This window comes from Conger conger, chromosome 14 (assembly GCF_963514075.1).
Source record: "Conger conger chromosome 14, fConCon1.1, whole genome shotgun sequence".
Taxonomy (NCBI): Eukaryota; Metazoa; Chordata; class Actinopteri; order Anguilliformes; family Congridae; genus Conger; species Conger conger.
In genome coordinates, this window is record NC_083773.1 from 15,978,629 (window position 1) to 15,991,148 (window position 12,520).

The following is a 12,520-nucleotide window of genomic DNA, read 5'->3' on the forward strand; positions in this document are numbered from 1 at the left end:
AGAAACAATTCTTGTAGTATCTACTGCATATCTGGCAGCAGCATGATGGTTTGAGGCTCATTTGATACCTTCATGACTGAAAGCCATAGGCATGCAGGGTCTGATGATCTTTGGGATGAAAGCTCAGGCTGACCCCTTAACTGCCAGGAAAGCTGGCACCAATGTTTGAATTTGATTCGAGCCATAACAGGCAGCCAGTGGAGGCAAGTGAGCAGGGGGGTGACGTGGGAGTGTCTGGGAAGGTTGAAGACCAGACAAGCTGCTGCATTCTGGATAAGTTGGAGAAGTCTGATGGAAAATGCCGGAAGGCCAGTCAAGAGAGATTTGCAGTAGTCCAGGAAGGACAGTACCATAGCTTGGACCACAAGCTGGATTGAGTAAGGGGTGGATACTCTGGATGTTGTATAAGAAGAATCTGCATGACCGGGTCACCGCCATAATGTTCTCAGAGAGGGACAGTCTGTTGTCCATCACTACTCCGAGGTTCCTTGCACAGGGCGTTTGTATGGTTGTCCATCCAGCTTTGGATGTTACTCAGGCAAGCAGAGATGTGGGCTGAAACCTGTGTATCAGATGGTGAGAAGGAGAAAAAGAGTTGGGTGTCATCAGCAACGCAGTGGTAAGACAAACCATGAGCAGTAATAACAGGGCCAAGGGATTTAGTGTGAAGGGAGAAAAGAAGGAGACAGACGACTGAGCCCTGGAGAACACCTGTGGCAAGGGGATGAGGTGTCGATACTGTACCAGCCCAGGCAACCAGGAAGGAGTGACCATAGAGGTAGGACTCAATCCAGTTCAGGGCTGTGCCACAGATCCCCGTTGGGACAGCTGGAATCTAGCTGGAACCAGTGTCTGCTCCCGCTGGATACCATTGTGCTGGTCTGCTGTCTATTGCCCACCCACCAGCTGGACATCGTATTGTTGCCAGCATGATGACCTTTAACCAGCTAAAACCAGGCTGGAACCAAGCTGGAATTTACACCAGGGAAAAGTTTGGATCCACAATGACTTGACATTCTGATACCTCAATATTTACCCATCCCCCTCAACTGATGTGGTGTATGTTGTAGTGAAAGATATGGCTGAATGTTGATGAAAGTATCAAAAGTTTGCCTTTTTGTTAGGTGGGTGGGGGGAAAAACATGCTTGACACTGTGATGCAACATATTTACTCACCACTAGATGGAAGCATTGGTTTTCAATGCAAAAAATGAAAAGCTTAAAAAACGAATGCATACTGCTCCACTGCTTCTCTCACACTAAAACAGCACAGTAGAGATACAGATAGGTGCACTCAGTTCGTTTTTCAATGTGTTTGTGTAGTCGTATGTACGCGCATGTGTGTGTGTATGTGTGTGTGTGTTTAGATTATAAAGAAACCCCTGCCTGTTTTCTGGGCTGCAACTCAAAGCTGGTATCTTCCAGCTTTGTGACCTTTTTGTCATACATTTCCAGATGCATACTGTCCCTTTGCACACATTAATAAATGTCTTCTTTAATGATCTACTGTGTCATATTGCTCAGTTCCCCAGGACTAAATTGGATTACTGCATAGCTCCAGCATCACAAATACACAAACATACCTGATGCGCATACTTATATGTTCATATGTATGGGCTCCTGATTGATGTTTTTACTTGTCCAGTCTATTCTCTCTCCTTTGTGTTTTCTCCTCTTAATCGAGCCCTTTCTCCTCTTAATGTCCTCAGGACTGCCTCCCCTGCCCCCCACCTTACCCAGTATATTTTTGAATATTGAAGAATTTTGAATGCTGGTGGGACATGTTTTTGACATGGGCGTGGCGGCCAAGCATGCGGGTCCCTGGCCTGGGGGGTTGTGACACATGTGTGGCACAGACTGACGCCCGGCAGTCTGATACCGCTGCCTGTTTTGACACACCTGACCTACACAGGAATTAGCGCGTGCTCTCCTTCCCACATTTGATTTCACTTCTTCACTGTCTCCTCCTCCCACTGTCTCTACTTTTGTCGGCCTATATGTCTGGTCCCCACAGAGGAGGTAGGGAATCCTGATGTTGGCATCACCATGATACTGCATGATGAAATACATGAGGTGAAGGGAGACAGCATTTTTTACATTCTTTTCCTTTTCTTTGCGTCATTTGCCATTGACTGTAATGGCACTTATATAGTTGTATAGATATTGTTGTTTTTGTTTTTTGTATTAGCAATTGCATTGTTGTACTCAGGGTATTCTAGCTGCCAACTGTGGTATGCTAGTTTGAAGGTTGATGTATTCTTCAAGGGTTCCGATTGAATCTGTATGGTTACACTAGGACTCAGAACTGTACTGTCCTCTCAGGTCCTCTACGCACATGTACTTGTGTTTGATCTGCACTTCGTTGTACGTTGCTCTGGATAAGAGCGTCTGCTAAATGCCTTGTAATGTAATGTAATGTAATTTGGGTTTACCATTTTTTCAGTGTCACGTGTATGGCTTCATAAGTCACACTACTGTCCCATCTGTAGTATCTACTGAACCTCAAACCTCATCATCAGGGTGGCCTGTAGCGTAGTGTCTAAGGTACGTGACTGGGACCCGCAAGGTCGGTGGTTCGATCCCCAGTAGCCACAATAAAATCCTTAAGCAAGGCCCTTAACCCTGCATTGCTCCAGGGGAGATTGTCTCCTGCTTAGTCTAATCAACTGTAAGTTTCTTTGGATAAAGAAGTGTTAGTCAAACAACATGTAATGTAATGTAATCTAATGTAAATCCAGAGGACTGGAGGAGACAGAATAATGAGAAAAAGGTTGGGGGAAGGGGGAGCAATGTTTCTCAGGACTCTAAGGGAGAATTCTTGATTGAGTGATAAGGAAAACAAGCAAACATAAAAGTAGAAATAATGCAAATTATGAAAAGGGAATGCAGATGAAGGGAGGAAAGAATTTTGTAGGTTGGATTCAGTGTGTGTTGTTTTCATTTTTTGCCTTCATGTTGTATGCATTGTTTTAAATAAGAAGATGTCCCCCAGCACACTGGTTTTCTTTACATGACATTAAATGTTATTTAGCTGACACGTTTATCCAAATGTGGGGTTAAGGGCCTTGCTCAAGGGTCCAACAACTGTGCGGATCTTATTGTGGCTACACTGGGGATTGAATCAACAGTTCTGTATAATTGTGTGTGTTTCTGTGTTTTTAGTTCATAATCTTGAAGTATTTTTGTGTTCATGTGCTGAAATCCCACCTCAATGAATATGTGTGGGTGTATGTGTGTGTGTGTGCGCGTGTGTGTGCATGCAATGGACTCAAATGTAACGTAACTCTCTCTGGTGCAGTTGTGGTTAAACTACTAGCATCTTCTCTCTATCTGGGTGAGAGTGTGTCAAGAGTTGCAGGCTCAGAATCTTGGCTCATGCTTTAAGAATTCCATTGTGGGGGGTTCTCTTCATGTTTATTTAGCCTTGTGCCATTCCATATCTGTTTGTACACTACAGCTCTGCCGGCATCCATCAGCCCCGTTCAATTCCTGCCAGATTGCATGACAAATAACTGTACCCCAGAGTCAGTGTCTCCAAGACCTCATCTCTTAGAAGTTGAGTGGCTTAGTGGAGATGAAATAAGCATCATAAATGCGGAATACAATTTTCTAGTTCCAGTTTTTCTATCCTATTATGTTCACCAACATTTTGGTGTAGTCCAAGAAATAAATATATCCTTTATTTAACCATATAACCTTATAAGTCAATGGAAAGTGTAGGACTAACACATCTACTCTTTCGATGTGGGTCGTCTACCTTTTTCTCACCAAACTCGCGCGGAGCGGAATCGAAAGAAAACCAAGCATATGCAGCTGGCACGAAGATCATTGGCAACTAATTGCGAAAATGGTTGTATTAGGTCTATCCACCATATGATCGACAATCGTGTCATGAAATTGAAATGATCTAATGAGAAATACATTTCTAATATACATCCCGTTCACACAAACCGACGATTAGCTGTTCAGCTAAATAGTAGCCTAATTTCCGCTTTTGTGAGACCAATCAATTGCACGACGAAAGACACTACGAAACTACTACTGCTTTGGTCCTCAATCCAAATTACGGATGTCAAGAAGCTATAGCCTACGAACATTAGTGTATCTGTATTGCAGAAATTAATTATCGATCTTACCAATGCATTTTTATTGGAGGCGTGTATTTTCATTTGTTGAGTTTTTGTTCCTTGCTATCAGAAAACATAGCGTGTGCTGTTGTGCTACGCTACTACAAATTGGCACAATCACATATGGCAGAGTTAGGAGTGGACTAGACAAGGATTCAGTGGAGAGTGCGCTACGAGACCCAGCCAAGGTAGGCCCCGTCTAAAATATACGAGTATTGCTTTTGTAGGGCCAACGCAGTTAATTGACATAACGTATTTCAAAGCTAGTTTTGGTGTGCCCATTCATTATTAATTGCTTAATGCATGTAACACTTATTACCCTACATAGCCAATGTCTTATCACTGTTGCAAAATACATTTACATTACAGTTAGTTTTCTCATGCTTTTATCCAAAGCGACTCAGTTAATTAGACTAAGCTATAGACTGCCCCCTACTGTAGAAAACATATTTTGTAACAAGTTGCAGTTTAGTGTGTTTTCCCATGTCTGAATGTGGGCTGTGATCTCTCCCCCAACTCCCCAAGTGTGCATGTGTGATCCGCCCTAATGTATGCGCAATGAATGAAGTGAAAGCAGTGCACTCGTACACAATTTAATATGACCAACATTCTCTCACCTTAGATTTTCATTGTTAGCCCCAGCACACAAGTTTTCTGCATACACTGTGTGACTGCGTTAGGTTACGTCTGTGTGGCAATACAGACATAAAAAAACAAAAACAGGCAGTCTCTTTATCTTGATTCTGAGTTTACAGTAAGTATGTAGTGTTATTGGTCAGAGAAACTGAAGTTATATATTTGAACAATTGCTTTACTATTTATTAAAACACTGTGACTTGAGGACTTGAAATTCAGGATGTTGACCTGACTTGAAACATTCCTGTTATTAATCGTGCAGTTTCATTTGAGCTACAAAATATACTCATTATTCTAATAGCAGGTCCTGAGATCCACATACAATAATGACAGTGTTACTGTTCACCTGCAGACATAATATGGCACGGTGGTAGAGTGTCTGCTTTCCTGATTGATATCGTGAGTATTCGGTCTGTGGAGCATATAGGCTGCCGTGATTCAATGCCCCTACTTCACTGGCACTTTTGCCTGATTACCCAATCGCTTAACAAGTTGTAGTGTTGACGTAGCCAACAGCTAGGCCTGCATGATGGGCTGCAGCGCTGTCATTGCCAGAGCTATAGTACACATCGGTTATGTGATGCACTTGTATGAAGGATGCTGCTGCAATAGACAGTGTTTAGCCTAGTTAATATTGGGAGAGACTAACCACTTTGTGAGAGCAGTGCTGCACACAGTAACAATAACATCCCGATTATTGATGAGAAATTGGGTCATTGTATGCACTTGATTGCAATGCTGAAGCAGTGAGAATCTTCTATTAAAATATAGTGGAAACACTGCACCCCAGTTAGTGTAGTGCAAAGCTCCATAAACCTTCAGGAAAATGTCTTCATGGGTAGCTATTACAGTATGTCAGGTGAATCCCACATGTAGGGAACAAGAGAGAGATGCACCAAACAATCAATCAATCATCTATCAATCTTGTCCGGGACATCTAATTGTGGTATTTCCATCTCAACACTTCACTTAAGTGCCTTTTTGATTTCTCCAAAAGACAATTAGGTTCCTATTTTTTCAGTGCAGTAGGAGAGATTTGTCCACATACCCCACCCAGGGACCACTGCTTTCTCCCATGAGACAGACAGAATGCCTGAAGCACCATGACCCCCATGTCACCCTGTGCCTTTACCAAACTGAGAAAGGAAGTGAAGACAACCAGCGCAAAATCACACCCAGACCAAAATCACAGTGTCTGTTTTCTAACCCAGCCTAAGTTTTTCCTGCATCGTGAGGGCCTTCAGTCACAGCCTCTCCTGTGACTGTCTCCTAATAGACAGTCAACAATCAATTTTTCATGTAAGGGGAGTAGATGGCAGCTTGATTTTCAAATTGATATTAGTCAGAATAACAAAAATGCCCTGTTGCCAGTTCATGCATCTCAACCTATTTCCCTCACCTGTACATAATGTAATTTTAAAATGCCACATGTAGAAAATGTGCACCAACTTATATACGGAGCAATATGCATGTTGAATTACCTGCAGTAGATTTGAAGACCTGTATCTGCCTGCATCCCTGACATGTCGCTCTCACTGAAAACCCTTAAGTCCCCCGAACATTCCTCATTCCTTCCTTCTCTCACAATGTGACTTTATCCTTATACATTTAGACTGTGAGACCTCATGCAATATGTCTGTCAGTACAATCAAACCTTTTCATATTGTAGCAATCTCCATAATATTATCTGTCCTAACCTACTCAAAACTTCCTATTAGACTGTCTTAATACAAGCAGACCTTTTCCACATTAGTCTCCACACCATGTGACTGTCTTCCAAAACAATTGAACCTTGCACATACTGTGCATAACTGACCAATCAAGCCATTCCCAACTAAATATTAAATGGCCCTGTGTTAACTCTATGTCAGCAGGAATATGTCTAAAACAAGTCTTGTCCTCAGGATGTTATATTCTTCTGCTTAGTTGTTTGTTTGTTTTGCATCATTTCATCTTCTTCTCTCCGGCTGTTTCTGTTGAATTGTAAGAATCAGGTGTGGCTGTGTGAGTGGAAGGAGAATGGGGGGAGAGGTTGGAGTATTGTTAGCTTTGCTGCGTTGTCAAAGAACAGCCACTCCCCTCTTCCACCTCCTCCTTCTTCTGACTCTCCTTGTTCCATTATTGCCCAAACCCCCCTCCTTAACCTTGTGTTTGGAGTGTGTGACAGTTGTGTGTTCGGAGTGTGTGACAGTTGTGTGTCCAGAGTATGTGATAGTTGTGTGTTTGGAGTGTGTGACAGTTGTGTGTTGCAGTAGCTTAGTGCTTTAGGAATGGGTTGTGTAACATATTTCAGTGTGTTCGTTTTTTTATAGTAGAACTGTGTGTGTTTAGTATCCCTTGTGTTAGTAGTGTGTCCAGAAGCTCACGTGGTTGCATCTCATTAAAGGGCTGGATGTTTCCTCTTTTTAGTTAGTAGTTCAAATACTTCAACCAAAGCAATTAATGTAACTGAATAATTCCTAATTAATTTGAACATCTTCAAATGGCAAATTTCAGTCTTCTCTCTACAAAGTCTTTGTTTTTGCATATTTTACCCTAAAAACAAGAAAAAGAAAACATTTTACACATTCATTAGTTCTATTTAAATTGTGTTTTGAAGCAGATATGAAATGAAGACAGAAGGCTCTAAGGCTCTTTGCTAGCACTGGAATATGCTTTTGATGGTATTTTCTCTCTTATTATTCTTGCATGTAAAGAGGTTTGGTGTCGATAGATTGCCTGTGTTTCTGGGGCCTATACAGTATGCTTTATTCATCAATAACTTCCTGTGGTCCCTTTTTGTTTTACTGTGCTTTGAGGAATTAGGGGGCAGTGTTTGGAGTTTGCAAATGATACTTGGTAAGTAGTCCTTCCTCAATCTTAGCTCTTCCTCTTCCTCCCATTCTCATTCTTTCTCTCTCTGTTCCTTCCCAGGTATAAGGTTACTTTGATTTCCCATTCTCTACCATTTATAAAACATTTTAGGACCTACCTCTCTCTAGTACAGAGCTGGAAATGCAATGTGCAGTGTCTGTTCTACACAGAACACAGAATGGACACACAACAGGCATACCCTTTACTGTGCAGCCTGCTGGTTCTGGAACCAGAACTACCCCAATGCCTGAGTAATGTCCAGGCATTGCTGTGTAGTCCAGAACAATCTCCTCTTTGAATTATTATTTGTACTCACCTAGCAATTAATTAGGTATTTATTAGATTTATTTTTTAGACTTTATTTTTTACTGCTGTAGCCTATCCACTTAGAGTTATGATGCCTTGTGTGTTCAGTGATGCTCTTCTGCTTACCACTGTTGTAATGTGTGGCTATTTGCGTTACTGTCACCTTCCTGTACGCTTTGACCAGTCTGGCCCCTGGATTTGTTTCTTTCACCATTCTTTGCAAACTACAGAGACGAGTGTGTGTGAAAATCCCTAGACATCAGCAGTTTCTGAGATACTCAGATAATTTTTTCCCCATTCTGATGGTTGATGTGAACATTAACTCAAGCTCCTGATCCCGTATCTTCCACCCTGTCTTCCACCAACAACTATTCCATGGTCAAAGTCATCTGCATGATTGTATGCATTGCACTGCTGCCACACAATTGGCTGATTTGTTAATCGGTTGAATAAGTAGGTGTAATAAAGTAAAAATGTTCCTAATAAAGTGCTCAGTGAGTGTACATGTGGTTTTCAAACACAACTTTGCTTTCACTTTTGGCCATTTGAATATGTTTGAGAGTTGCAAGTCTCTGCTGCATAACAAACAAAAAGAACATCCTATGTTCAGAAATAAGAGTTATTTGAGATTAAAGGGAGTGTTTTATGATGCCAACTACCGTCAACATTGTTCAATAGAACAAAGATATATTTTTTGTTGATTTGGCTCTGTACTCCATTTTGGCTCTATACTCCATGGGACATATTCATGTTATGTAACTAAAGTTAATCTTGTTTCATACTTCGTTGCATCCCCAGTGGTGCTCTGCCAGGCCTGTACTGCAGCAATCTTCAGCTCAATTGACTGTTCAGCTGTTTCTTGGCCAGCTGTGTGTCATCACATCATTAGTTAATGCACAAGAAAGGTAACGCAAGATCTAGAGTTCTTTCTAGAATGTGTTCATTCTAGTATGTTGCAGTTGTCTCTCTACATGAGGACTAATGAAGTGGCAATGCCAGTAAAGCAGGCTAAATGAGTAAAATTGGAGTAAATCAAAATTATAAACAGTAGCCAAAACATGGAGTGTGTCAAAGTCAACTGTTTGGTACATAGTTATGAAGCAAGCACACTGAGGAGGTGAGCAATAGCAAATGACCTGGTAGACCATGGAAGAGCGCTATGTAAGCATACATAGATCTGTCCTCCTCATCTGTGAAACATGGTGAGGGTGTTATGGCCTGGGCCTGTATGGCTGCATCTGTAACTGGCTTACTTTCCTTATTGATCATGTGACTGCTGACAGCATACAGCATGTACAGAAACATATTATCTGTTCAGATTCCATCAAATGCTGGAAGCTCATTGGATGGTGCTTTACCATGCAGAGGACAATGACATAGTGTCAAAGGTGTTTTTCATGATGTTTGAGAAGGTCGTCATTGTTCTGGTCCTGCTCATCCCGCAGTGGAAGTAGGTGAGGGAGTTCAAATGGATGTGAAAATGATTCTGTAGTGTCTGTCATTCAAAAGCTTAAACAATTAGTAATCAGTTTGCTTTTTGTGGTATAGTTTCCTTTGGCAGAGAGATTTTCCACAGTAGTTCTACAATATACAGTTGTGTTCAAATAAATAGCAGTGCATTTAAAAAAAGTGAATAAAGTGCAACTATTTTTTAATAGCTTTTAGTTCCATATTTCAAATGTAGTAGAAACATTACACATCACAACAAATTTGATAAAGTCTGCGTTATTCTTTTACAGGAAATAAAGAAAAGGAATATTAATCTATCAACAAAACGGCAGTGTCAACATTTTTCTCTGCAAACTCGAACATTATGACTGTATAAACTGAAGAAATTATTCAAGATTTAACTTCACTTTAAATTACTGAACTAATATTTAGTTGCATTACCATTGTTTTTGATAACTGCTGCGCATCTGTATTGCATCGAGTCAACCAACTTCTGGCACCTAGAAACGGGTATTTCAGCCCAGGATGAACGGACTACATTCCACAGTTCCTGTGAATTTTTGGGTTTTGCTTCAGAAACCACATTTTTAATGTCAACCCACAAGCTTTCAATGGGGTTGAGGTCGGGGGATTTAGTTGGCCACTTTATTACTTCAATCCCTTTCAATGAATGTGTCAATTACTCAGAACACGCAGCATGCATGTCATGACAGTTGGGTCTGTTGTTTTTCTATTACACTATTACATCTATAAGTAAATGATTTGCCGTGCAGAAATATCACTACTACTAATAACAGTGGTGCATCAGGTTACTGATGTTGTACTCCTTTTCCTGCTATTTAATACAAGTGCAGCTCCACTAATAACAACCTTACTTAAAAAACTAATGATATGAAGTTAGTTTCTAGATGTTTATTCATGAGAGCTCTCAGTGACTACCCTGACTTCGCTTACGGCCACACCGCGCTGAGAACGTCCGATCTCGTCTGATCTCGGAAGCTAAGCAACGTCGGGCCTGGTTAGTACTTGGATGGGAGACCGCCTGGGAATACCAGGTGCTGTGAGCATTTTACCAGCGAAATCAATGTAAATAATCGTATTTTGGACATTGTTTGAAATAATGAACTTACTTACTTAAAAAACAAATTATATGAAGTTAGTTTCTAGGCGTTTATTCATGAGAGCTCTCGGTGACTACCCAGACGTCGCTTACGGCCACACCGCGCTGAGAACGCCCGATTTCGTCTGATCTCGGAAGCTAAGCAATGTCGGGCCTGGTTAGTACTTTGATGAGAGACCGCCTGGGAATACCAGGTGCTGTGAGCATTTTACCAGCGAAATCAATGTAAATAATCGTATTTTGGACATTGTTTGAAATAACGAACTTACTTACTTAAAAAAAACATTATACGAAGTTTGTTTCTTGGCGTTTATTCATGAGAGCTCTCGGTGACCGCCCTGGCATCGCTTTTGTCATCACATGATTGAATAATGTTCTTAGCAAGCTAGCTGTAAGAAGTACATATTAATCCTCAAAGGTGTATTGCGGAACCTATGTCGTCTGTGAATTGGCATGGAGGTGAACATGTCTCTGAATGACTGGATGTGAACTCAACTGAGAAAATTGAGAAAATATGATCTGTGTTCTAATGCAAAACCCACCACTGTAGCTTTGAATCTAATTCCCACTTCCCACTTCTTACCACTTAGCACTGTTTCTTTTGTACTAGTGTTTCTAGTGTGTCATTTGCTAATCATCTTTGTGCAGTGCTGTGAAAAAGTATTAGCTCCTTTCCTGGTTTCCTCTCGTATTGCATTTTTATCATCCTGAATGGTTTCAGACCTTTAAATAAAATGAAATATTCAACAAAGGGAAACTGGGTACATACAAAACGCATTATTATTTCATTTATTTAATGAAAAATGTTGTCAAACACCCATATCACCCATGTGAAAAAGCAATTGCCCCCTTACTCAATCAACCAGTTGCAGCCTGCCCAGTTGAATCTAAACTTCAGTCATGTTAAACCTTACCATCAGAGTGAAGTTACCAGAAAGTTTCTACAAGCACACTACGCCACCACCAAAGGAAATTCCAAAAGCCATCAGAAAAAAAGTGCCATTTCTAAGGCTCTGGGACTCACTTAGAGAATACTTCTGGGAGAACACTTAGAACAGTGGTGAATCTTCCGAGGAGTGGCCGGCATGCCCAAATTTCTCCAAGGGCTCTGCAGACACTCATCCAGGAATTCACATAAGAAAATCCAAAGAACTCCGTTAAGGCTTGACTTCACAATTAGAAAGAAACAAAATGGGATTCATGCACTTTTGGGACGAGACTGGTCCCATTATGTATGGTGCAAAGGAAATGCAGCATTTCACAGTAAGAACATCATACTGTACCAGAAGTCAAATGTGGTGGTGGTAGTGTGGTGTTGTGGGGATGCTTTGCTGCCTCGGGACCTGGATGACTTGCTATTATTGAAGGGAATTCAAGTGTAATTTGGTTATGCAGCAAGCCAATGTCCCAAAACACAAAAGCCTGTCCATATTTGAATAGCTGAAAAGAAACAAAATGAAAGTTTTGGTGTGGCCTAAGTCCTGATATGAACCCAATATAGTTGCTGTGGCAGGATCTGAAGCATGCTCAAAAACCTACCAATTTGTCTGAATTAAAAAAGTTCTGCAAATAAGAGTGGGTTCTCATTCCTCCACTGTGATTTGAAAGACTGATACCAAATTATAGAAAGTGTTTTGTTGCCAGTATTGCTGCTAAACTGCAGGTATAATAACAACAATAGCAACAATGTTGGACTCTAATTTGCTGCATCATTGCCTAATGCTACAGTTCTACAATTTTAACGTGAACCTTATACGGCTTTTGTGAAATTTTACTCTGTACAATTACAGACTGAGAAAAATTAACCGGAGTAGTTCACCCCTATAAACAGATGACGAGAAGTTGCTTTTCAAATACGTAGTCATGACATTCTATGGTGACATTGTGCAAATATGACCATCAGTACTGCATTTCTACACTGTATCAATGCAGCTGCCAGGTGTGGAGAAAATTTGACTTTGGTCAATTGACTACAACCAAGTCAACGTTCAATTAATTGGCTAAACAGCTACCGTATGCAAGTTTTTAT

General features: G+C 40.9%; 1 non-coding gene and 1 pseudogene across 1 annotated transcript; both read left to right on the plus strand.

Annotated features, from left to right (window-relative positions):
- The first annotated feature begins 10,319 nt into the window (after positions 1–10,319).
- On the plus strand, positions 10,320–10,438 carry LOC133110785 (5S ribosomal RNA). The gene has a single exon (XR_009704923.1). It is a non-coding gene; the product is annotated as a 5S ribosomal RNA (ribosomal RNA).
- A 140-nt stretch (positions 10,439–10,578) lies between these two features.
- On the plus strand, positions 10,579–10,697 carry LOC133110788 (5S ribosomal RNA; annotated as a pseudogene).
- Positions 10,698–12,520: the final 1,823 nt, after the last annotated feature.